We start from the raw sequence: 25,863 nt of genomic DNA on the forward strand, positions 1-25,863 counted from the left end.
TGAATAGCTTAGCTGATTGATTAGGGGCCAGAAATAAAGCAAGATTGGAAGATCAAGAACAAAGAGTTCTGATACATAAAGTGGCATGTGGATGGACCTATGGGAGTGGATTGAATATGTTTGTATCTTTGTACTATACATTAATGTGTACCAGAAAACATCTGCTACAAAAGAAGCATTAAATAATCAAGAAGATCAATGAACTGGTTATGAGATGTCAGTTGGCCAGTGTCCTTGTCAACTCCACCCACCTTCTAAGTGGAATAAAGCCACAGTGGCAGATACACAGACTATGCAAGTGCTCAACAATATACTCTACTGCCAATATGACTGATACAGCTCCTGCTCCTGATGAATGACCTACCAACCACAGAACACCCCCAAATCAACATGATTCCATCCTTTAAGGAAGCCAACTGGACTTTGGTGACAAGTTGGCTTTACTGGACACCTTCCACCCTATAAGGGCCAATAATTGATTCACACAGACATAAATATGCAATCCAGGGATGGCTTTGCCTTTACTAACCAAAGTGCCTCAGCAAGTACTATTATGCATGTGCTCATAAAGTGCCTGATTTACCTTCATGGGATACCACATATTTCAGACCAAGCAAAGGAGATATGTCTCCTTTGTAACGTTAATGCAGAGAGGACGTTAATTATGAGATCCACTGATCCTACCACATACTGTGCCATCCAGAATCTTTTCAGCCTCATAGAGTGGTAGAATGCCCTATGAAACATGTAGCTGAAATTCCAGCTTGGAGTGGACACCTTACAAGAATGGCTTATTATCCCCTTCAGGATATAGTGCACTGCTTAAATCAATAGCTACCATACGCTGCTATGCTCCCAACCGGTAGAATTCACAGATGCAGGAAGCAAGGGGTAGAAGTAGGAGTGACTCCACTAACCATTACTGCCAGTTACCCAATTAGTAAATTTGTACCACACTGCTGCTTTGGGCTCTGTGAATCTAGAGATCTTGGTTCCAAAAGTGGGGAATGCTGCAACAGGGGATGATAAAGCCATTCATTCAGTGATCTATATGCTAGAAAAAATTAACCATAGTGGCTGGAGTAATTGATCCTGATCACTATGAAAAAGTAACATGGCTACAAAACAGGTATAGGAGGATATGTTTGACATTCGGGTTATCCACTGGAATGACTCATTATTCACAAGTCATGTATAAATGGGAAACTATGATAAGGACATAATGACAAGGGGATCAGACTAAGCAGAGATGAGAGTCTAAGTCAACCTACCAGGCAAGTCACCTAGACCAATAAAAGCAGGAAAAAAATAGCAATAAGTATTAGTTATCACCACAAGATCAACTGCAATGATAGGGGACATCATACTCATATAAGTTTTTAAAGAAATTGTGAACATAGAATCCTGTAGGACCTGTGCCTGAATGGAGTAAACTTAATTTTCAGAGGCAATTGGGTCCAAATAGTGTAAGGTGTACCATAAATAGCAGTCCCCAACATTTTTGGCACCAGGGACCGGTTTCATGGAAGACAATTTTTCCACGGACCAGGGTTGGGGGATGGGATGTCAATACGGGGAAGGTGAGGAGATCAAGTGGTAATACAGCCCATTTCCTAACAGGCCACGGACCAGTACCAGGCCGCGGCCTGGGGGGTGGGGACTGCAGCCCTAAAGTACACACTTTTGGTGTCCTAATCAAATCCTTTTTAACTGGGCAGTGTACTCATCTTTCAGCTGCTGTGAGTATTGGCTGCTAATTGCACATAGTACTCCTGTTCTCCAAAGAAATAACCTCAAATGACGACAGCCATATCACATAAGAGGTTACCCTCATTTCAGGGATAGCTCAGATAGGTATAGATAGATGGGAGGAAGAACTGAGGAATAATTTTCTCGAGTCTTTCACCCCTACAGCTAGACTTAACCTGAGATCACATCCTCGACTAGCTCCTCATTCACTTCTAGTATCTTCCTGAAGAGCATTCCCACAATTAAACATATGCACATGAATTCCAGTCCCAGGCTCTGCTTCTAGGCAACTTACAACAAGACACTCCTCTTTTTTTTTTCTTTCTCTGTTAGCATAAATTCTAATGGTTGGAATTTTCAAGTGCAAGGCAATAAGAAGAAAATAGACTTCAAGATAAATATTAATTAAACATCAAGATTCTGACTTCTAGCCCTCAGGCCCCACACTTCACATAAACTTAATTTTTTAAAAAAGTGACAAAGTCGGTCATCTGTAAGTGACTTTTCAATTAGGCCAGAATCAAGGTGAGACCAAAGGCCTAGTTTAAGAATGGTTCTTTTGAATACAAGTTTTCCCTGTAGTGAGTTGAAATGCTACAGATAAGTTTTATAAGTTCTCCAAGATTAGAGACTCTGGCTATCTTTTTCACCATATTCTCCCTCAGTGACTTTAAAGTGCTTGGTAAATCATAGTTACTTAAAAAATATTAGTTGAAAGAATAAATGTAAAGTACTTGGTAGCTGCCTTTGTTTAAAATATATGCTTTTTAATTTGTCCAGGAAGAAAATTGTGCGCACTCAGTGTCCTAGACAGGACTTATAAAATTTAATTCCTATACCAGGGTCAAGGTGCTCAATTAGAATTAGAGGATATAGCCAAGTTTTTGTCTAAGGTTGTGCTAGTCTCAACAAAGGTGGAAAAACAGAAGAGACAATCAGCACAAAAACAGTTGTGGAAGAAAAAGGCAGATACCACTTCACATAGTGCATAAGACAAAACAAATTAGGAAAAAAAGAAAAAAGAGCAAAGCAGTACAAGATATCATGAAAGAAAATATCAAAAACTCTGATGTAAAGTGCAGGTAATATTTATGTCTCTTGATTTAATCAAATCCCTCTATTACTCTTTCTATAAGGAAACCATACCTAGGATCCAGGGCTGCCTCAATGCAGTTAAAAGCAGGAAAACAATTACCAAACATCTTTGCAAAGTCCATGAATTCCTCTCTGACTATGACCTTGCTTTCTCTTTCTTGAATTTTTGTTGTTTTAGTTGGGTGTGTGCACATTAAGATCCACAACGTCTACTTACTCCTCTTTAACTTAACTAACCATTATGGTTCCTTCTGGCCAGCGTTATTGCACTAATACCAACCTACTAGCATAAGAGTACCTTCCATAGTAGAAACATCTGAATTAAAAATAGAAGGCCAGGTGCTCATATCTGTAATCCTAGCATTCTGGGAGGCTGAGGCAGGAGGATTATTTGAGTTCAGGAGTTCAAGACCAGCCTGAGCAAGAGCAAGAACCATACCCCCTAAAAATAAAAAAAAGTAGCCGGGCATGGTGGCACTCATAGTCCCAGCTACTCAGGGGGTTGAGGTAAGAGGATCCCTTGAGCCCTGGAGTTTGAGGTTGTAGTGAGCTATCTTGATGCCACTGCACTCTAGCCTGGGCAACAGAGTGAGACTCTGTCTTGAAAAAAAAATAGATTAAAAAAGGAAAAAAGGTATTTCAAGAGAAATTAGAAGGGTCAGATAAAAAAAAAAATAAGGACATTACTTTAACTAAAAAAAGTACCCAAGATCTAGTTAGGAACTATAAGAAACGGCAAAGCTGGCAAATAAGAGCATAGAACAAGAGCAAAAGAAAAGTGTTAGGGAAGGTAACTGATATAAATCCTTAAAAATATGACATTACATTTTCTTATACACAACTCACAGCAAATTAGGAATATAAAATTGATGTTGCCATAACACATAAGAAATAAATAGTCTTTGGGACCAGGTATTAGCCTAACAAAAGACTAAACTGAATGCAAAGACTTCACACCTAGGAATGAATGTGGGGCTTACCCTACAGGTCATTCGAATTTATGTCAGAGGGAAATTCTTGTTTAATAAATACAGAATAACAAGGAAATACAAAAGCGAAAAATTTCACCTATGATTATATATGACAAGGGATTCATATGTAAAAGAAAGGAATTAAATTATAAAAGAATGTAGCCCTTACAAAAAGTAAAGTTTTTGAAAGAAATTGTCACTTCCCCATCTCGATGGCAGAAAGCCTATGTCTCTATAAATATTTGTAAGCAAATATTCATAGCAACTTTATTTGTAACAGCCAAAAATGTAGAAAAAATCCAGATACCCATCAACAGGTGTACAGATATATAAATTTTGATATATACATGCAATGGAGTACTACTCAGTAATGGATTTTAAATAGAAGGAAAGAGGAATGAATTACACATAACAAAATGGATGAATCCCAAAATCATCATGCTAAGTGAAAGCAGTCAAACTTTAAAAAGAGTGTATACTGTATAATTTCTTTTATATAAAATTCTATAAAACTCCTACTAATCTATTACGACACAAAACAGATCCGTGGTTGCTCAGGTACAGGGCAGGGCAGAGATGGATGGGAAGCAGGGATTACCAAGGGTTCAAAGAAACTTTGGGCAGTGGTATTGATGTTATGTTATCTTTATTGTGGAGATGGTTTCACAGATGCATACTTGTGTATATTAATACTTACACACTTTAAATATGTGCAGTTTACTGTAGGTCAATTATACCTCAATAAGCTATTTTAAAAATCCAGGTCTCTAATATCAAATTTCATGCTCTTAACCTATATAATACACTACCTAAGTGATCAGCAAACTTGCATGGAAAGTCAAAGATGCTCAACAAATATAATTCCTCTTCACCTGTTTCTTATCTCAGAGAAGGGTCGGCCATAATACAGTAATCCATTATGTCATTTGGTATTAAGACCTGTGGAACCCATGATCTTCCTATCCTACTTGAGTATGAACTACCATCACAAACTGAAGATATGCTGTTTTAGGCTGTTACTCTTCCCAGTCTTCACCCTGTATATGCTAATTTCCTAGAGGGCAGGGACTTTCAAGACATTTCTCCTATACCCAGCTAAAAATATATCTGATGTGCAGTAATGATCTACGATGCTTTTTAAAAATTATGCAATGTAAATCAGAGAACCAGGGTTTCGGTCCTAGTTTCTGCCAGTTGTGAAATTATCAGCCTGTTACCTATCTGAATGTAATTTCCAAAATCTGTACAATGAGGATATTATATTAATATTACATGATTTAGAAAGACAGTAATGATCAACTAAGATAAGTGAAAGTATTAATTATAAAGTATCATGGAAATATTAGCAAGCATTCCCTTTTATTGTTATTTTTGTTTTGTTTTGTTTTTTGAGATGGGGTCTCATTATGTTGCCCAGGCTGGTCCCAAATTTCTGGCCTCAAGTGATCTTCCCACCTCAACCTCCCAAAATGCTGGGATTACATGCATAAGCCACCACACCCAGCCTCTTTTATTGTTTTCAAATCATTTTCAGTAGAAATAGTAGGTAGCACTAGTAATAATTAATGGTGGCAGTTTCCTAATAACAACAGTATTAGAGATCTGGCTTCCAGAATTTTTCTTGTGGTTTTCCTACTACCACTGGCTATGGAAATCAAGTATATTCATGAAAAAAGGAGAATAGCACAATGTGATATAAAAAAAGTGACATACAAATGAAAGATTATGGATGTGTAAAAAACATATTGAAATACGCCTATAATCCTAGCTACTTGGAAAATTGAGGCGGGAAGATTGCTTGAGCCCAGGAACTCAAGGCTAGCTTGGCGACATAGCAAGACCCTGTCTCTTAAAAAAAATAAAAAATAAAAGAAGAGTGATCATGAAGTCATAAGTCTATTAAGAGCTAGAAAATGTTTAAATGTTGAAGTGTGTTGAATGGAATTTTTAAAAAGCACCCAAGTGAACAGATAAAGCAAAATTCTCTTTAAAAAATGGAATATGTGGCTGGTACCCCCTTCTCCTTCTTTGGCATGCCACCATTTCTCTGCTCTCCCTCTCTTTCCTCTCTCTCTCTCTCTCCCCTAAAAGGATAAAATAAACTGTTCACCTTTATATCTTTAAAAAAATGGAATATGTATACTGAATCTTTGGCAAAGAGAAAGAATAGCCAAGGTAGAAGGGAAAGGTAAGAGGATGAGGCAGAAAAAAAAAAAAATAAGAAGGTAGATTATTTCAGTCTATAAACGAGTGAAAAAAAGACTGGAGAATAATGTCTTTCTCTCTCTCTCTCTTTTTTACCAAAAAAGCACTGCAAAATGCTTTAAAAAAATGAAAGTATTGGCAGGTTTACCATTTTTGAGGAACAAAACAAATGAAGAAGACCCCAAAAGCAATCACAGCATCAACAAAAATAATGGAACCTGATCGAATTAAAAAGCTTCTGCACAGCCCAGGAAACTATCATGAGAGCAAACAGATAACTTAACAGAATGGGAGAAAATATTCACGTGCTACACATCCATAGATAACTAGAATCTATATAGAACTCAGGAAAATCAGCAAGAAAAAAATCAAACAACCCCATTAAAAAGTGGGCAAACGACATGAATAGAAACTTTTCAAAAGAAGACAGAATAATGGCCAACAAACATATGAAAAAATGCTCAACATCTCTAATCATCAGGGAAATGCAAATCAAAACCACAATGAGATATCACTTAACTTCAGTGAGAATGGTTTTTACCAAAAATTCCCAAAACAACAAATGTTGGCATATATGTGGAGAGATAGGAACACTCATACACAGCTGGTGGGACTGCAAACTAGTACAACCTCTGTGGAAAGTAATATGGAGATACCTCAAAGAGCTACAAGTAGAACTACCATTTGATCCACCAATCCCATTACTGGGCATCTACCCAAAGGAAAAAAAGACATTCTATAAAAAAGACATCTGCACTAGAATGTTATAGCAGCACAATTCACAATTGCAAAGATGTGGAAACAATCCAAGTGCCCATCAATACATGAGTGGACTAATAAAATGTTGTGTATGTATACATGGAGTACTATTCAGCCACAAAAAACAATGGTGATCTAGCACCTCTTGTATTTTCCTGGATAGAGCTGGAGCCCATTCTACTAAGTGAAGTATCACAAGAATGGAAAAACAAGCACCACATGTACTCACCATCAAGTTGGTATTAACTGATCAACACTTATGTGTACATATAGTAGTAACATTCATCAGGTGTGGAGCAAGTGGCAGAGGGGAAGAGGGGGTGGGTATAATGGTGTGGTGTGAGCCGTCTGGGGGATGGACATGCTTGAAGCTCTGACTCAGGCAGGGCAAAGGCAATACATGTAATCTAAACATTTGTACACCCATAATATGCTGAAATAAATAAACAAATTTACAAAAAATACAAAGAAAAATTACTAACAAAGAAGCTTTATTTTTATATGATGACTTTATGAGCCAAAGGGGAGTCAGCCTGGGATAAAACTTAGAAAGATTTTAAAAGGAGAGGATTTGTAAACTAAATACAGTTCAAGAAAAGAACCATAATCAAGCTTTAAGAGTGATGAACCATATCTGGGACTGGCAGTTCAATTTGAAGATAGCTGAAGTTAATCTCTCAAAACCTTTAATAAAATAAGAAAACAGAAAAAGACTAAACTGACTGCAGTATTTTCCTCTTTTCCTTTTCAAAATACTAGGAACCAGAGGCTGCTAGGCATTCTGAAAAAACATCATACTTATAGACATTACTTTACAAAAACTGATGAAAGTAACCAAAGACACACAAATAAGTATGTCATAAAAGGAATGAGAATTCAAATCATGCCAAAATAGTTATTTTACTTATAACAATCAAATTTTTATATGATTTTATAAAATTACAAAATAAGACAAATGATTATTAACAGACATGCTATGGTATAACTCATTGCTGTAGAGAAATAAGGTAGGTTTTACCATAGTGATGATAAGCTATTATAGACAGGCAATATGCACTATTTCACCAATATCCTTCCTTTAAAAATTACCAAAAGCATTCACTGTTCCAGTGAAAAATAAATTATATTTAAGAAATCAAAAACAGCAGCACACTGGTGTATACCTATAGTCCCAGCTACTGGGGAGGTTGAAGCAGGAGGATTGCCTAAGCTTAGGAATTCATATCTAGCCTGGACAACATAGGAGACAAAAAGAAAGAAATCAAGAACAATGTAATTGTTGTGGTTAAGAACTATAGAAAGCAGGCCAGAAATAAAAGCATTAAATTCTCATGAAAAGAATAACATGTATTGATTTACCCTTGATTGATAATTAAATGATATTATGAGCTGAATTATATCCACCCAAAATTCATATATTAAAGCCAGAACTCATAGTATCCTGGAATGTGACTGTATTTGGTGATTGGATATTTAAAGAGGTGATTAATTAAAAGACCATTAGGCTAGGCCTTAATCCAATCTGACTGGTATCATTATAAGAAGGGGAAAATTTGGACACACAGAGAGACACTAGGAATTGTGCACACAGAAGAAAGACCATGTGAAGATACAGCAAGAAGGAGACCATTTGCAAGCCAAGGAGAGAGGCCTCAGAAGAAACCAAACTCCTAACACTTTGATCTTGGACTTCTGGCCTCCAGAATTGTAAGAAATAAATTTCTGTTGTTTATGCCACCCAGTGTATGGTACTTTGTTATGGCAGCCCCAGCAAACTAATACAGATGAATAAACTCTTTTAAAATTTTTAAAAACTTTTATAACAACCAATTAAATTAAAAATAGGACAATATGAAAGCAATCAATGCCAATGATGAAAGGCAGTTTTATGTGTTCACAGTGGAAATGTAATTAGTTTACCTTTTGGGAAAACAATTTGGCAATAACAGAAGTCTTAGAAAAGTTGATACATTTCAACCTACTAATTGGATATCAGGAAATCTTTCGGAGTAAATCCTGAATACAAGAAATGGTACAATCAATAAAAGCAATAATAATAGTTTAATAATAATGTTATTATTATTTACTCACTGTTTCTTATTTGCCAAGCCATGTTTTAAATGCTTTACATATTTTAACTAATTTAGTCTTCATAAAATTCACTGCTACACTGTTTTTTAGCTATACTTAATATTATAAAACCCAAAGCATTTGTTAATAATTTGGCATAATTTCTTCAATTCTTTTTTCTATGCCTTTTTTTCTTATTTTTAAAACAAAATCAGAAACTACATCTCTCCATATTCTTTTTTTCACTTGACATAGATGAAGGAAGTCAAAAAGCATTATTCTAATATCAAATAACTGAAAGTATAATGGAAGTCAACAGAAAACTAGGATTTTGCTTTAGGTACAAGATTTTATGAACACATATACAGTGAAGTTAAGCTCTATTCTTTTGAATACACTAATCTCATACATATTTGGTTATGTTTTTGTTTATTTTTCATTTCAATTATAGTTGCACTAAAAGTAATGTTAGTACTGGATAAGTTTAAGACATAAAGCTATTTCTTAATGCCAATCCTCAAATGTCTACAGATGTGTAATCAAGTGTAACCACAAATAGGATTCAAACAAATTTGGTAAAAGCAGTTTGAGAATTTTAAACAGATGCTAAGAGACTCCTAAAACATCAGAACCATCTGTAAGATTTATGGAGAAAGATAACTAGCTGATTGGGTTAACAAGGCTCCCCTGCATTTCTGTAGCTACAGGCAGAGTAGGCAGAGCACCATCAGGCTGTAAAAACTGAAAATTTTACTATGATTCACTTGCTTGTATCTTGCTGATAATGCAGATTTACATCAAGAAAGGAAATCAACTCTAGATTTTTCAATATTTAACAATAAAGATGAGAGAGAAAGAGAGGTATGGAAACTCATTCTTCTGAGCTATTAATAGTAAGAAAGCAAGCAACAGTTTGAGATGTTGAAACAAATTTTAGATATTTAGCATTTATTATTTCTAGAGATAAAGTCAAAAAGGAATTAATTTTCTGATACAGTTGTGTGTACAGGGAGGGAGGAAGTGTAGCAAATAATTAAGTAAAAGAATGAATAAGTAAATAAATAAGTAAAAGAATTCCCGAATAGCAGCATTACGTACCCAGATGAGCTCAGAGAGCCTAATCGTTTTCACTACAGAAAATAAGATTTTCTCTGGTAATAGAAATCTGGAGATTTTATGCATGAAAATGCTAGACCCTGTGTTCTTTAAGCCCTGCTCTTAAAAACTACACCTATCATTCCTACCTATTTCAAAGTTCTTACACTGATGTGGAAGGTTTTACACATTGTTTTGGTATTTTAAAAAAATAATAAAAGAAAGAAAATTTCTGGTATGAGCAAATTAATTTAAAAGACAGCTATCCCAATTTGGGAGCCTGGGGTGAGAGGATCGCAGGAGGCCAGGAGTTCAAGACCGGCCTGGCAACATGGCGAGAACTCGTTTCTACAAAAAAAGTTTAAAAACTGGCCGGGCACAGGGGCCCATTCCTGTAGTTCTAGCTACTTAGGAGGCTGAGGTAAGAGGATCACTTCAGCCCAGGAGTTTAAAGTTGCAGTGAGCTATGATCACACCATTGCACTCCCACCTGGGTGACAGGGTAAGACCCCATTTTAAAAAAATAAAAAATAAAAATACATTTATTCTACAGTTGTATTTTTGTCAAATTAACAAGCATACCTCACTGGGCGTGGTGGCTCACGCCTGTAATCCTAGCACTCTGGGAGGCCGAGGCAGGAGGATTGCTCGAGGTCAGGAGTTCGAGACCAGCCTGAGCAAGAACCAGATCCTGTCTCTACTAAAAATAGAAAGAAATTAGCTGGACAACTAAAAATATATAGAAAATATTAGCCGGGCATGGTGGCACATGCCTGTAGTCCCAGCTATTCGGGAGGCTGAGGCAGAAGGATTGCTTGAGCCCAGGAGTTTGAGGTTGCTGTGAGCGAGGCTGACGCCATGGCACTCTAGCCCGGGGAACAGAACAAGACTCTGTCTCCCCCACCCCAAAAAAAACAAAACAAAAACAAACAAACAAACAAACAAAAAAACCAAGTGTACCTTTCTATAGCAGCTCTAGTTTAAATTATCGGCTTTTTTATTAAGGTTTTGCTCTTGAACCATTTCATTGCCACAGTGTAAAGTGAGTACACTAAACTGTCATTGCCTAAAAAACTAGTTGGAAAATACCTTGGCATTATTTCCTGATGTCGAACATATGAATGGAATATATCTAAGAGACATACACAACAGGAGACATATACAAAAGTGTTAACAGCACCACTTTGACAATAGCAAAAGTATGGAAACAATCCAAAAGCCCATCAGTGGGAAAGTGGATTAAAAACTGTGACATAGTCACAATATAAAATATTATACAGCAATAAAAATAAATAAATTACCACAACCCATACAATATGGATGCAGTGGGAAAAATAGACCAATACCTTTTTATAAAGATGAAACTACTAATGCTTTTTAGGAATACATATATAAGAAATCTATATAAAAGGAAAAACAAAGGAATAAACTTGTGGCTCAATAGAATTATAGAGACAAACTGGAGGAGTCAAGGAAATGGGATGCGGTAAACAAATGATTAGATGTAAATGATTTCCAAAGTTCTAGCTCTTATTTGGGATGGTAGGTTCATGGATATTTATTACAGTATTCTAAAATAATTAACAATTTCCTGAGTAGCTAGTATAAGGTTTGCCTTCTTGCCATAAACAACTATAAAATTGGGCAGAATATATAAAACAATCACTTTAAGGCACTGGACAAGACTCAACACAAGGCTGAGATTCTTGAGAAAGGGGTGAGCTTCACAATAGCTTTCTGCCTGGAAACAATTTCCCAACTGTAGCATGAGGAATTGGAGCCCAAATGGAAAGCTTTGGTTTTACTGAGCATAAGAAACATAATCCAATGTTAAAAACAGAGATTAGAATTCAGGCTGGCTAAGGTAACTAAAATTTTTGTTGCAGGATAATAGACAGAAGAGACCCTAAGTGAATAAGCTCCCAAAATAGGCACAGAACTTTTACTCAGGCTTCTGCCCAAATCCTAAGCAGTACATAGACAGGTTATCTGGAGCCTGATATTCTACACCTGCTGAGGGCTCAAAGTTGAAGAGACATTTCAGAAGTCATATTGTACTATGAAACTCTCTGATCAGGCAAGCTTGGAGACATATTTGTGAAAAATCCCAGAGCATTCAGTTGAGACCTCACAAAGGTCATGCATTAAGAATAAAAAAAAAAAAAAAAAAAAAAAAAAACCACACTCTAGAAGTAAGGACTGTGCCCTATGACAAAGGAAAAAAGGAAAAAGTACTGTCCAAATAAAGCCTTTAACCAAGCTCTGACAAGATCAAGGTGATCCTCCTTAATTTAACTGCCAGACATAATATAAATCAGCATTCTTAAGAAGGAATCATGATATAGAATTTCTACAATACATAATTTGCAGTGTTCAGCCTACAATGAAATGTTACAAGACACGCAAAGAGGCAAGAAAATGAATCCATAACCATAAGAACAAAAGTCGATAGAGACATCCGAAACCATCCTACAGATGACCAGGATATTGCAACCAGCAGAAAAGAACTTTAAAATAACTACAATGAATATGTAGAATATGTAAAAGGAATCAGTGGAAAGGCGGATACAGTAGGGAAACAGATGGGAGAATTTCAGCAAACTAATGAAAGCTTTAAAAAAAATGGCAATTCTAGAACTGAAACATGAAATAACAGAAATGTAGAATACATTGCACATGATTAACAATAGAATGGAATAAAAACTGAGGTTTCTTCTCCTATACCTCTGCTTGTCCAAAATATACGTAATTTTTGGTAAGTACTAGAATGGCAGACATTCTGACATTGTTAGGTGGTAAAGAGAGAGATGTCTTGGTATGGGAGACTGATAACTGTTTTTACAAATCACATAATTAAGACAACAAAAGATTCCTAATAGAGAGTCTAGCTCTGTTGAAACCAATATAGAAAACACATAATGCTGATAGGCAGGAAATACTGCTTTAAAATGGGGCCTATATTCTTTGGCTTCCCTTTTTGCTACAATGGTATAGGGCCCGGTGCCTCAGACAAACACCTGTATAAATTTTAACTAACAGCTTTTGCTTAGTAAGGTAATTAAACCTCTATGCATTATATAACATCACGCATATTATATAATAAGCAATACATACATATATGTGGAATTAAAATGGACAAATTCTTAAAAAATGTACTTTCTAAATCTCATCCAAATGTAAATTACTACAATGGTCTAGGTAATATGTATCATGGGAGAGGGAGAATTTTTTTTAATCAGAAATTTATTTAATAGAAATATATCATAATCCCTACAAGATTCTAATAAAGACAAACATGAATAATTGGATAGCTTTCAAATAAGCTGCTCTATTTCTGTTAAAAATGAATATGTAAAAATGGAGTTTCCTAATTTTAAATTCACAATTTAAGGTGGACTATACTTAGCAATGTTGGTAAAGAAATATGTATTTAAATATCGTTATCAATTCTTAAAATTTAATTCTGATTGACATTAATAGTAGCATATGGGGCTAAAGTATTGGCAATCTTTTTTGATTAAATGAAAAGGCTTCATGGAGGTAAAATTTTCTGACAGATGTAAAGACAAAAGTAGCACTTCACATAATTTGGGAGATAAGGGATTAACTTTGAGGGATGAAGTAACCAACTTCCAAAGGATAATTATTACTAATTATTAATTAATAATAAGCTGGTTTTTGGACACAAACATTAGTAATTCAGGATTACAGATAATACTGTAATTTTCTGTTCATCTCAACATCCAATTTATATTTGTTTTTGGTGTGGTTTTCCACTGTATTTGAATAAACTTTTAAATTTTTCTTCTAACATTTGATATGCAGAGTTCTAAAAATGTCCTGCCTCCCTTACCCCTCCCCCAAGATTTCCAATCCATGAATATATTATACCTGTGATTACATTATGTTACTTGGTAAAAGAAGTTTTTTTTGTAGATGCATTAAAGCTATTAATTAGTTGACTTTGGGTTAATAGAATGAAAAACAATCAGGGTAGGCCCAATCTAATCCCATGAGCCCTTTAAAAGCAGAGAATGTTTTCTTGCTGGTCGCAGAAAAGGAAGTAAGAAAGATTACAAGCGGGAGAAGGATTTGACATGCCATTGCTGGCTTTGAAAATGGAGGAGACCATGAAGCAGGTAATGCAAGAGGCCTCTAAAAGCTGACAGCAGCCCCCAGCTGACAGCCAGCAAGGAAGGAAACAGGGACCTCAGTCCACAACCTCAAAGAATTGGATTCTGCCAACAATGTGAATGAAGCTGAAAGTGGATTCTTCCCAAGAGATTTCAAATAAGAGTCAACACCTTGATCTCAGCCTTGTAAGACCCTAAGCAGAGAATTCAGCCAAACATATCTGGACTTTTGACCTACAGAACTGCAAGATAATAAAGACGGTGTTGTTTTAACACACTAAGCTTGTGTTAATTTCTTATACAACAATAGAAAATTAATACATCATGCATTTATATTAAGGGTTTTATAAAATAATAAATCTTCTTTGCATTAAACAACATTTAAAAAACGCAGAAAGAGAATTAAAATATTCAAATGCTCATGCAGGTGAACAATTCCATATAATTTTTGGACTGTATTATCATATTGTCATACTGCTTTTCATTAAAACTGCTCATCTATATATTTGTTGTAATGCCAACAGTAAAGAATATAAATAAACATTTCCTTAGCTATGTATGCTTCATGGGAAATATGGTAATATTCTTTAAAGCACATATTGCTCTAAGTATATTTTCATCATCAGATTTACATTTTGTGCAAATAGTTTTTATAACAAGCTGTTCAATTTCTCCAGAAAAGGTAGTGTGTCCTATTTTTATGTTGGTCATGTTTTGTTTCAAAATTATGATATAACTCAGAAGTACCAAAAAAATTATGTTCAGAAATCTGCAAAAAGCCATTGTGGCCTTGGAAAATTTATTCATTTAAAAGACTGGCCATGATTAAAAATAATTATCACCAAATTTGCAGCACACACTTTTCATTTCTTGGACTGTGATTAACACTAGTTGAAGGATCAATTGGTGACTACTCTAACAAAGCCTAATTTCATCTTAGCATATTCATTCTCATTACAAACATCATCAAATTTCCTTTAAAAATTCCTCGTGGAAATTATCGTTGAAATGGATGTCCATCCAATTAGAAGACAAAGAAGTTTGATGACTTTTATCTCTTAATTGTATCTGATCAGACATTTTCTCTTAAAATTAAATCAGTCATACTAATCTTGTGTTTACCGTGAAGAAAGCCTCTGCACATTTTGCTCATGTTTTGCCATTAGCAAAAGTCATTAGAATTTAGATGAAGTAGAGTAGTAAGGAAAGACTACTTAAAAGTTATATATTCTCAGCTGGCACTATGGCTCAGGCCTGTAGCCACAGCTACTCAGGAGGATGAGGCAGGATGATCGCTTGAGCCCAGGGTTTGAGGTTACAGTGAGTTGTGATCAGCCACTGCACTCCAGCCTGGGCAACAGAGTGAGACCCTGTTTTTGTTTTTGTTTTTGTTAAAAAAAAAAAAAAAAGTGATATATTCTCTATATATTCTGATGATATACAATGATAATTTAATTAGGACACAAGGTTCTCAATTAGCCACTGGACAATGGGCTATCCAGTGATTTTGGAAAAGCACAATAAATTACAAAGAATGAAGTCAGGGATTATAAAAGAAGCTACATACTTAATTCCTCCCAGTATAGTGTTTAGCCAATACAATTTTAAGAGAACAGATTTCTCCTTTGATAATGAGGGGCCAAGCAGCTACCCTCAAGCTAACCTTCTCACAGATAATAAGTATTAATTCTGGACAAAATATGAACAACTATTTGAAGGCCCTAGAGAGTATCAAAAAGAAGAAAGATACTAGGGAGCAACTGATTCTTGGAAGAAGATGATACTAAGTGAATTTCCCATTTTTATGACTTTTAACCAAATGTAATCAATGCCTGGATGCTAATAGAAAACTCAAGAGTCTTATTGGCTTGAAAAAACAAAGGAAGGAGTTGGAGGTAAGATGGATATGACCAAAAAGAAACAGAAAATTATCTTTGCTTTTTCTCTTGAGTAAAGGAAAAATCAAATTCTGTGTATAAAAAGCAGTGCCAAAATTTCATGCATGCACAAGACGACTTCAAGAAGCTCAGATAAAATTAATTAAATTAAATTAACATTACCTCAAGGGAAACTAAGTTTGTAGCTAAAGCTAAACCAAATTAACTTCCTGTTTTCAAAATAATCAGCACTCTTCAGAGGGACAAACTTCAGTCTTTATAAAGCATTGTTAATCATGTCCAAATTACATTCAAAATTACCTCATATTATAAGAAATAGAATAACATGACCCATACTCAACAGAAAAAGCAATTAATGGAGACTCAGAGATAACCTGGATGTTTAAATTAGCAGCAGAAGATTTTAAAACCACTATATTATAGTGGTTTCATAAATAAATAAATAAATTTGTTTTTATTCTATGTTCAAAGAAATAAAGGTAACATGCTCAAAATGAGTAAAAAGATAGGATATTTCAACAGAGAAATAGGACTATAAAAAAGAACCAAATGGAAATTTTAGAATAAAAACTAAAATATCTGAAATAAAAAAGTCACAAGATGAGCTTTTCATCATCAGAGAAGGTTATGAAAGCAAAATAATCAATGAAATTGAAAATTAATCTGAAGAACAGAGAAAAAAGTTGAAAAAAATTACAGGAATCAGGGGATAATATATAAAAGGTCTAAAATACAATAACTAAAGAATCAGAAAGAAAATAGAGAGAAAATGTGGTAGAAAAAATTGTTAAAACAATGGCCAAAAAATTATTCAAATTAGGTGAAAAAATTCAAATTAGGTAAAGGACATAAATTTACAAACTTACAAGGCACAGAAGACCCAAGCAAAATAAATACAATAAAAACCATTTGTAAGTACATTACAATAAAACTGATACAAGCAAAAAATAAAGAAAAAATTTAAAATCAACCAGAGAAAACACATTAAACACAAAAAACGATTTAAAGTGTCAATGACTTGTCATCATGAACTACTGACTTCTTATCAGAAATGATGAAGGCCACTTTAAACTGCAGAAATTTAAATTTTTTATAAAAGGACTGTAACATAGAATTCTATATTCCAGAAAAGTATCACAAAGAATGAAGACTAAATAGATTTTTTTCAGATAAGAGCAAATGGAGACATCATGAATACCTACACTTCAAGAAATACCAAAGGAATTTCTCCAGGCTAAAGAGAAAGTCTATCAAATGGAAACCTGGGCCTTCAGAAAGAGAAACTATTAAATTGGGGAATAGGTGATTAAATATAAAAGACTACTTGTTCTTCTTAATCTATTTAAAATACATAAGACTGTTTGAAGCATTTTATATAAAATGGTACGCTACAAGCACTAAATAGATTGTTAATAGATTATGAAAGTGCAATTAATAAAAATTAATGGTAAAAAATATATATAGCAAATAGATAAATTAAAATTGGATTATAAAGTATATTTACATACACCCAAAAAAGGACAGGAAAGCAAAATGAAAGTGGAACAAAATCCATAAAACAAATACCTAAATTCAAATATATTAATAATTATATTAAATGTTAATCAACTAAATACTCCAAGTAAAAGAGGAAAATTATCAAAATGGATTTTAAAAAGACTTGACTATTCAATACTTATAAAAGATATACTTTATATAAAGCCACAGATACATTGAAAGTAAATGACTAGGAAAAAAATCCACAATGAAAGCAAAAAGCAAAGGAAACACAGCAGGGTGTGGGACTCTTTGGAGCCCCTCTGTGTCCAATGGGCTGAGGTCAGTGCTCAGTGAAGGCTGGCGGCTGGCTGGACTGTCCAGAATTATTCAACTGGAGAGGAGGATTGACCTCTTGAGTCACTTGGGGCCTGAGTCACTTTGAGATTATGGCTGTTCTCCAATGAGTGTCCCCTGACACTGTGTGTTATTATCCATGCAGAAAGAAAAGAAAAGCCTTCTTTCAGTTCAAAGATGAGGCTTCTCACCCTTTTTCTCTTTACATTGACAATTATGTATGTCTTTTTAAAAATCATTGTATATTCATTTTTGGAAGTATGAGGTGGGGGTAAATGTTGCAAACAAAGAATAAACACAGAAACACTACCACAAAAAAAAAAAAAAAAAGAGAGAGAAACTTGTAGACAGAGAGTATTACCAAGGAAAAGATGGACAATTCACAAAGATTTTTTTAAGTCAATTAACCAAGAAAACATTAACATGAATGTGTAGGTACTCAGTAACAGAGCTTTAAGACACATAGAGCAAAAACTGACAAAATTTTAAAAAGAAACAATAAATTCTATAATCATACTTAAAATTTTTAACACCTTTCTCTCAGCAATTGAGAGAAAAAATAGGATAAAAATCATTACAGAGAATAAAATTACATCATAAAAAATAAGTAAGATATTTTAATAAGATGTTTAGAAATTAACACATTTTAAATAAATTACGTATCAGAAAAACCACAAGGTTCCACCTTAGGAAACTTGAAAAAGTAAAGGAAATTAAAACCACAGTAAGTCAAAACAAGGGAATAATTAAGATAGGAACAGTAATCAGTGAAATAGTAAGTAAACAAGAGTAAATTATCAAAATAAAAAGAAAAAAGGATAATATAATCCTAGGAAAACTGATAAGCAAAATAGAGAAAAATCACAAATTACAAAATACCAATATCAGAACAAAAAAAAGGTTATCACTATAGATTCCCTAGACAGCAAAAGGATAATAAAGAAATATAATGAAATTTTAACAACAAATTAGTCAGCTTAGATAAAATAAAAAATTTCTTGAAAAACACAACTTGAAAAATGCACTGGGAAAGATTAAACAGAAAATCTAAATAGCTCTATTTATCTTAAAGAAATTGAATTCTTCTTCAAAACTGTCACAAAAGAAAACCAGATGGTTTGCTGGTGAATTCTATCAAATTTTTAGGGGGAAATAACAGCAATCTTACACCAACTGTTCATAAAATAGAGGAGAAGTAAATACCAAACTCATTTTATGAGGTCAGAATAACCCTAATGCCAAAATCTGTCAAGGACATTTCAATAAAAGGAAACTATACAATATCTCTCATAAACACAGATGCAAAAAAAGCTTATCAAAATCAGAGAAAATCTAAACCAGCAATATATAAAATGATAATATACCATGACTACATGTGATTTAACCAATTAAACCAATGCAAACTTGGTTTAATATTTAAAACTAAATTAATATAATTAGCAATATTAACAGAACAAGGGGGAAGGATTATATAATTTCAATAACTGCAGAAAAAGCACTTGACAAAATGCAAACCCATTCATGATTTTTTTTAAAAAACTATTACTAAACTCTCACAACTTGTGTCTGACATTATACTTGGGACACAGTCCTAAACATTATAATAAGAAAAGAAAAAAAATAAAAAGCATAAGTATTGAAAAAGAAGTAAACTGTCTGTGTTTACCTAGAATATCATAACAAATCTACAAAACAACTACTAGGACTAGTAAATGAATTCAGCAAGGTCAAAAGATACAAAGTTAATATTAAAAATAAATTAGATTTTTATATTCTAACAGCAAACAACTGACACTGAAATTTTTAAAAGAATTCCACTTATAACAAGATCAAAAACTTAAAATACTTATGAAAAAAATTTCACAAAAGTCATCCAAGGCTTGTACCCTAAAAACAACATAGCATTGCTTAGATAAATTAAAGATGACCTAAATAAATGAAGAGCTATAACACTGGAAGACTCAACGTTAAGATGTTAATTTTCCCCAAATCAATCTACAAAAATATCAAGTAGTCCCAAAATTAATCCCAGCAAACTTTTCAAATCAAAATTAACAAAGTGATTATAAAACATACATGAAAACACAAAAGATCTAGACTATTCAACCTACTGACAAAGAAGAACAAAGATGGAAGATTTACACTATGAGACTTCAAGATTACTATAAAGTAAGATTGAGGTGTTGTGTAAGGATAGACAAATAGATCAATAAAGTAGACAGCCCAGAAATAAAACCACACTTATACAATTATTCAATTTACTACAAAGGTGACAAAGCAATCCAATAGGGAGTAAAAAGCCTTTAAGTCTTTTCAGCAAATGGTAATGGAACAACTGGATATCCATCTGGAAAAATATGAATCTTGACCCCTACCTCACACTATAGACACAGAAATTAGTTTGTAATGGATCATATAACTAAACCAAAAAGCTAAAACTCAAACTTCTGGAAGATATATAGAAAGATAGTTTCATGACTTAGGGGTTGGTGAAGGATTTTCAGATTGCACACAGAAAATAAAAACTATAAGAAGAAAAAAATTGATGTTAGATTTCATCAGAATTAAAACTCCTGCTCATCAAAACACATTGTTAAGTAAATGAACAGGCAAGCCACAGAATGGGGGAAAATATACATAAAACATAACTGACAAAGGACTGACTTCAGGTTAAACATCTATAATTTATAAATAAAAACACAAACAACCTAATGTTTAAAAAATTAGACACTTCTCAAAGGAAGATACTCAAATGGCCAATAAGCATATGAAAAGTGTTTGATGTTGTTAGTCAACAGGCAAACATAAAACCATATCACAAGAAGATGCCATTATAAAGCTACCAGGATGACAAAAATTAAAAAGACTTACATCTCAAATGATGCAAAGTATGTGGAACCAATGAAACTCTCAAACATGGTCAGCGGAAGTTTAAATGTAACAACCACCTTTTTAAATGATCTGGCATTATAAAACTAATATACACCTACTCTATGATCCATAAATTCCTCTTCTAGATGTTCACTCAAGAAAAATAAAAATATATGTCCACAAAAATATTTATATGAGTGTGGCATATTCACAAAATGAAATATTATTCAGCAATGAAAAGAAAAAAATCTACTCATACATGCAATAACATGTATTTTTTTAATTATGCAGAGTAAAAAGCTTTACAAAGAGAGTACATTCTATGTGGTTTCAATTATATGAAGACAGAGAACAGGCAAAGCTATTCTATACTAGGAAACTTAAAGAGCAGTACAATATTTGGTTCTGGAGGCTGAGGGGAATGGATATTTACTAGGAAGTAGTGTGAAGGATATAATGTGGAAATTCAGAGATTAATAAATATATAGTCCCTAACTGAAGGAGCTCACAGTATAGTAACTTTACGCATAACATATAGCCAGTAAGCAGCAGACCCTAGATATGAACTCAACTCCTATGTTCAACACTAACCAACATAACCTACGATATATAATAAAATCAGGCATAAATTAATCCTTACTTAAACATGGCAGTTCTCTTTGCCATTTTCTATTACTTCTATCTCCGACATTTAAAAGGACACACAGTAAGATGAGAAGTTTAAAGAAGTATAAGTGAATGTAAGTCAGTTTGAGTTTGAGTTTGATTAAAGTAAGCAGAGGGACTTAATTTGTTCAAGAGTAAAATGACAGTGGTAGAATAGAGAAGTCTTCAAATTATGTTTCTTAGAACCCAACATGGGACCTACGTCCCACTTTCTAAACCAGAGCTGTTCCACTTCTATTTGCTTTACATATTGAGCTAGAATTTGAAAGAAATGTAAAAAAAACAAAGAGCATAATTTGAAAAACATTAGGCAAAATAAAGAGCATACTCACATTTGAAGATAATACAATATTAATGTGCAATGGTTCTTTTCATTTTGCCTTGTAAGAAATGTTCACACACATTTCTGAGATACTTAAAATTTATCAAATTTAGAAGCTAAACTAAAATTGTAGGTTTTAGTCCTTGGAATTATTTTGTTGGGATCATGAATTTTTGAGTAATTCACAAATGAATATAAACATAACTCACAGCACCATAGCATTTATGAAATGAATTCATTTTACTATTCAGTGAATAGTGCTGGAATTAAAGAAGTTTACTAGTAATTATCTTCTTTTACTTTTCTAAAATCCTTTATGATCATATAGAAGTTGACAATAAAAAAGTATAGTTAATATTAACCTGTCAATCATCACCAAAATCAGTGGTTTTACAAAAGTTTTTTCAATAAAGAAAATACTTAAAGACTGCAGATCTAAGGATCTATACTAATAACTGTGGTATATTGCTAGGGTCCATAGTAAATATTCTGGTAAAAATATTAATGATAAACATATCTAAATCAAAAGTCATTTTGATTAGAAATCTAAACACAATTGTGTTAAGGTCTTACGCCTATGATAAATAATAATTTATAGTCATAAAATTATTTTATAATATTTAATAACATTTATACATGTGCATAAATGTATATAAGACTATTGAGTGCTTTATACCTCATAATATAGACTTTTCAGGCAATTGAGAAATCAATTGTGTTGGGATCATACCAAGTCCAAACAATGCACACTGTGCAGACTGCACCCTCAGAGCTATGAAAAGTAAGCATGCTGTTCTTTCAATATCAAAGTAGGCATTACTGTGCCATGATGAATAACAAGTGTCTGTGCCAAAATTCCTGGACACAAATTAATGGTTTCACTATAAACCAAAGCAATAGTAAATGCTATGTAAATGACAACTACTTCTGCCTAAAAATATTACCAGACTAAATAGACATTTATTCTGCAAAATAAGATTTTATTTAAAATCTCTAACGTTTAGAACTATGGTAATGTTTCAATGGAATAAAATCCATTTACACTAGGTGAATTTGAGCTTTTCATTCCATTTTTATAATTAGAGTAGCCCTGTAAATTTACTGTCAAATCACAACACTTTCGAGAGAGAAAAGTGGTATGAATAATAATCACTGGAGGACAGCAGGCACAAACAAACTGAGACTACCCCGGACAAACTAAATCATACAGTTACTTATAATTGAAAACACCAAGAAATTCAAGTGTGCTTTCATTTACTAAATTTTTTCTTAATCTTACTTTTAAATATGAAAATCTGCATATCTCATATATATATGTATATATGTATATATGTATATATATATATGGAAAGGAGAGAAAGACTTTTTAATATCTATTCTGAATAAATGCTAGTTATATTATGCCCCTGTGTGGCCAGACAGCACAACAAATTCACTGTCACACATTTAGTGACAAGGAAAAAAATTACATCTAGAGGAAAATACAGATCTCATTGTATAAAAAAGATGGCTAAAAATCAGAAAATGGGAAAATTTAGAGGATATTTATTAAGTGCATTTTTCTATAAATTTTATCACAAAAGATAGTCATTATTAGCATATTTATTTGAATACTGCCCAAAGCAATTGCTAACTCAATACAGTGAACCCTGCTAAAAAATATATCTTCTAGCATCCCAATATTTATATTTGCTTCCAAAGACAAGATCACAAAAATCAGATTTCATAATGAATTCAGTACTTGAGGACTTTCTTTACTGAGGACAAAAGCAATTATGTTTGTGTTCTGATTAAATAATTTAATTTGGCAAAAATGAGTTAACAGAAGACTTGATAACAAAAATTTAAATTAAAGTGCATTTCATCAAAACATATCAAATGAATTTATGTAAGCTGTAGACACATTTTTTTTTCTTGCTGGACCTTCAGTTGTTTCATGTCAGCTATAAAAGAACAGAGGATCCTGCCACTTCCTTTATGCACTAAAATGGTACACAAGAACCAAAATGGTAAGAGAATACGCTAAGAACTTTCTGTCTGAGGCATAAGGGTCAAGCTATATGGTTTCCAACAAAAAGTTAGTCTAAAATAGTCTAATGATTTTTATTCATAAATAAATTTCAATTATTAATAATGTAATAAAATAGTTTAACAATCTATATTAATCTCCAGTTTAGTGATTTACGTTACATGTAATATTATTGCTGTATTTAAAATCTTTCCTCTTTTGACAAGCTGAACTTGGAAATGTTTCTGGAGCAAGTATTATGGGAGATTTTCATTCTTTAACCTTTTATTGATAATATGTCATAGAAGTCAATTGCCCACCATGTAAAAACCTGATGAAAGTTGAACTGCAGATTTAGGGATAAGATTAGTTACCTAAGAAAAGATTAGTTACCTAAGAAAAGTCTTAGTTTAAAAATTACTAGAAGGGGTCCCCTTTTAATAATATAGTCTCTACAAGTGATACATAGTACTATTCTAGCAATTTCTACTAGAAAGCAATTCAAAATAAAATATAATACAATTGTCCAAGTCTATGATGTTCTTTTTCCATCAGTTTAAAGATAACAGTTAATGTCACAATACAAACACTGAATATTCCATGTCAACTAGTCTAAATAATTAAATAACTATTCAAAACTGTTCTTTCCAGAGGTGACAGTTATAAAACTGATGCTTAAAATCTCAAGACCATTAATGTCCAGTCCATAAAGTTAAAAGACCCATTATTTTGAAAAAAAATTTAAGTTCTCCTAAGATCACATCTTCTGATGGCATACTCAGGTCATTCTTCTTTCATGATTTTTTCCTTCAAGAATGATTTTTCACTCTATACCTTTACTATCTGCTTCACTGTTAACTGAAATGTTAATGCCTAAACATTTGTATCTTTTTAAAGAATATAAGTAGAATAAAAAATCTGAAATATCCTTAAATCTAATCTGAACACAAAACCTAACCAAAAAATTAAAATATGTGTAAGCTTAATTATGAACTCATGTACTTATTTTAAACTCTTCATACTTTTAAAATAATAACTATGTAACTGGTTTTTATTGATATTAAAAGTAAATCAAACAGTTGATTGTGAAGATCAGTAGATCTATTTGTGAAATAATGTTACATGTTTTTTAAAGACTAAGAAGTTAAAAACATATACAGGCAGGGATTTTTTTCCCAAGGCAGGATAAATTATTTATTGATTAACTGGTAGTTCTGGATAATTTTAGATAAGAATCAAAATAAGTTAAATAAGATTTTTCTTATGAGCATTAAAAACTTCATAATTTAATATTGAATTGCAGTCGCATTAAATTCCGGATTTTAATGAGAGCATTGAAATTATAGGCATGCCAACAACAAAAGCAACTTGAAGCCAAAGCAAATGCATATAATGATGGCGATGCACACAATTCCTTCAAAAAATAGATATTCTCATATTTTCAAACTAATATACTTACTTTAAAACCAATTCCTTACTATGTTGTTAATAGCATAATTCCTATAGTGAATATATACCCGACCTTAATATTAGTACTTTTAAGCACTATAAATTCTTGGCATTAAAAAAAGAGATGGAATAAAACAAGGAAAAGATTTATAAGGGATGAGTACAAATCCTAAAATTCTGATAGCTTCAGGTCATGGAAATTTTTTGAAACCTGCTTCTTTTATTTAAATATAACATGCAATACATATTATCATAAATTACAAACACTAACATAATATATTACTAAATAAAGAGAAAAAATACCTTAATACATAGCTAGCCTATTATAGAATACCCTAATACTTCATATACTGTTATATATTTTCAGTCTGAAAATAAACTATGAAAAACTCAAATTAGTTTATTGGATAGAACTACATTGAAAAAGAGTAAAATTTTATAAGAAATAGATATGTGATTCCATATTCAAGGAAAAGGTCATAAATATATTTATCATCAGTAAACATTTTAAATGCCAACAAATTTTAAAAGCCTCCTTTTCATTTGCTAAATTAAGATACATATTGTATAACAGGTATTTTTTTAATCCCTAAAATAGGTTGCCTCACATGGTTCCGAGATCCTAAAAGGAAGAGACCCAGCAATACCATTCGATATTTTATGCACTATTAGTTTCCCATCAGTTTCCAGAAGGTTTCAGTGCATTATCATGTTCACAAAATTTCTTTCTCAGTCTTTC

The 25,863-nt window shown here is 32.9% G+C and overlaps 1 protein-coding gene across 36 annotated transcripts in view; it reads right to left on the reverse strand.

The window, feature by feature from the left end:
- The window catches only part of RIMS2 (regulating synaptic membrane exocytosis 2), a 640,638-nt gene that overhangs the window by 365,203 nt on the left and 249,572 nt on the right, over positions 1-25,863 (reverse strand). The window lies entirely within an intron of this gene.

Source organism: Eulemur rufifrons, chromosome 3 (genome assembly GCF_041146395.1).
Source record: "Eulemur rufifrons isolate Redbay chromosome 3, OSU_ERuf_1, whole genome shotgun sequence".
In the NCBI taxonomy this organism is placed as follows: Eukaryota; Metazoa; Chordata; class Mammalia; order Primates; family Lemuridae; genus Eulemur; species Eulemur rufifrons.